General features: G+C 38.0%; 2 pseudogenes across 2 annotated transcripts in view; both read left to right on the top strand.

Moving 5' to 3' along the window:
• Positions 1 to 258, top strand: part of LOC147818656 (major histocompatibility complex class I-related protein 1-like) — a 6,770-nt pseudogene extending 6,512 nt beyond the window's left edge. The window contains exon 4 of the transcript XR_015437772.1: positions 253 to 258. The product of XR_015437772.1 is annotated as a major histocompatibility complex class I-related protein 1-like (transcript). The remainder of the gene's footprint in view (positions 1 to 252) is intronic.
• The window catches only part of LOC111661203 (major histocompatibility complex class I-related gene protein-like), a 12,932-nt pseudogene extending 10,750 nt beyond the window's left edge, over positions 1 to 2,182 (top strand). Inside the window, exons 4-5 of the transcript XR_015437779.1 lie at positions 709 to 1,038; positions 2,040 to 2,182. The product of XR_015437779.1 is annotated as a major histocompatibility complex class I-related gene protein-like (transcript). The remainder of the gene's footprint in view (positions 1 to 708; positions 1,039 to 2,039) is intronic.
• The last annotated feature ends 215 nt before the right edge of the window (positions 2,183 to 2,397 follow it).

Here is a 2,397-nt window from a genome sequence, read left to right as displayed (position 1 = left end):
AGTGTTTATGTTTGTAATATTCATTTCAGCCTCAACAGGATCTGATTTTTGTTTGTCCAAATGTAACTTTGTCCGGCAGGACTGTGGGTTTTTTTTTATCACCACCATAAACGGACACTCACTCTTCAATCATGACCAGTGGTGAAATGTAACAAAGTACATTTACTCATGTTCTGTTCTTCACTACGGTTTTAATATAATTGAGTAGTATGATTGAGTATATACCCACTTTATACTTCTACTCCCCCACAGTTCTGAGGGAAAGGTTGTACTTTTCACTCAACTATATTTATGGGACAGATTGAAGTCACAGTTATTTTTTCTTCTTCTCTCTCCATTTATCATCTCAAGACCGACCCAAATTTACCCTGAGACCCTGTAGAGGTGGTCCAACCCTCAGGTTAAGCACCACTACAGAGGATGCAGGATTTTTATTTATAATGGAATATTTTTTACTGTTATTAAGTATAGCATTAATATAGTACAGCATCTAGCCAATAATTCAGTTAACCCCTGTATTATCATCATGAGTGAGACTTTGGCTCCCCCTGGTGGTGGAGGTAAACTGCATCATGTGCACTTGAACTGAAGCACAGGATATGTTCACTGTTCTCAAAGTTTAAAGATGTATCAATTGTTACTGATTATTTTAGTATTTTTAAAATGTATGACATACCTTGATAATGATAATGTTTTTTTATTCTCCAGAGCTTCCCTCAGTGTCTCTCCTCCAGAAGACTCCCTCCTCTCCAGTCAGCTGCCACGCTACAGGTTTCTACCCTCACAGAGCTGTGATGTTCTGGAGGAAAGATGGAGAGGATCTTCATGAGGACATGGACCAAGGAGAGATCCTCCCCAACCATGATGAAACCTTCCAGATGAGAGTTGACCTGGACATTTCATCAGTCACACCTGAAGACTGGAGGAGGTACGACTGTGTGTTTCAGCTCTCTGGAGTGAAGGAGGACGTCGTCACCAAACTGGACAAAGCAGAGATCAGGACCAACTGGGGAAAAATTGGAGTTAGAAAAGATCAAGGTTCTAAACATTTCATTTTCCTTTGTCTATTTTCTTTTCTTCGTCTTTTTTTTCTGTCTTTGTTTGGCTTCACCATAAAGTGTTAAAAACAAAACGGGACAACTGAGCACAAAGGACAACAACAGGGACACAACAACAAACAACATGACTTGTACATAAATACAATAAAAATCACAATAAATCTGAAATGGGAGAATTCAAAGAACCATGTATTCAGCTGTCTAGTTGCTTTAGGCAAGAGAGACTTGCACATTTTTGCTGGCCCCTTATTGTGTAAAGCTCCTCACTGAGGGGAAAAGCTCAATGTGCAAACAGTGACATGAATCAGTTACCGTCTGCAAAGCTGTAGTCTTTATATTTAATTCATATTTCTCACTTGGTTGCATGTGGGGCTTCCTCATCATTTCACTATTTACTCTTCCGTTCAATTACACTTTATTTCTAACGTTCAGATTTTTGATATTACACATGACGATATTGAAGTATAAAATACTTTCCCCTGGATTCTTATACATCATTTACACAGTTTATAATAAAATCATTTCACTCTTTCATCTCATCTTCTATTCTTTAACCATGTAGTCAGTATTCCCTGTCAAGTTAAGATGGCCGTCTGTCTCAGCTCCAAGTTTTTCCAAGTTTCTACAGAGGATCCAGTGATTAAAGGTTGAGGTTTATCACAAGAGGCTTATGTTGCTCAATAAGACGAGTTCTTTGGTTTTAACTACATTTATGTCTTTTAAAGATGACGGATTAAAAAGAAGATGAAAAACATGATTTTAGTGAATCTACTTTGTGGTGCCATTTAGAGTTTCTCTAAACACACATGTCAAAAGCTACTAGATTATACAGGATTCACCACCCCTCAGAAAGCTCATATGTGGTGACAATAGTTAACACCTGGATGAATGTTTTGTGATCAACACATGTATCTCTGTCCTAACCTGCTTCATCTGCTCATTATGTGATGATGTTTTGTTTCTTTGTGTTTTGCTGAACAGAGACGCCCAGTGAAAAGACCCTCCCCATCGTTGTTGCAGTGGCTGTTCTTGTAATCCTCATTTCTGTTATTGGATTTACTGTTTACAAAAAGAAGAAAGTGAGACTCGAAGCAGCTGAGTGGATGCAAGGAAGCAAAATGTAACAGTGCAGAATAATCTGAGGCAGCAAGGGACAAATATCAAGACTCAGAGTCTGATGAAACTACACTTTAATAATATACAACATAAAGAAAGGCAGAAAGAAAAAGGAGAAGGGAATTTTTTCATACACAAGAGGGAATAAAATTCAGAAAAAAAGTTCTGACAACTGAAATTATTCTTCTTTTCTTCTTTCAGCCAAACCCCCTGCACCTCGTAA

Source organism: Seriola lalandi, unplaced genomic scaffold (assembly GCF_002814215.2).
Source record: "Seriola lalandi dorsalis isolate HSWRI2012SDOR001 ecotype SW California unplaced genomic scaffold, Sedor1 jcf7180002054538, whole genome shotgun sequence".
NCBI lineage: Eukaryota > Metazoa > Chordata > Actinopteri > Carangiformes > Carangidae > Seriola > Seriola lalandi.
Note: the sequence above shows the minus strand (reverse complement) of the source record. Positions and strands in the feature narration are given on the sequence as shown.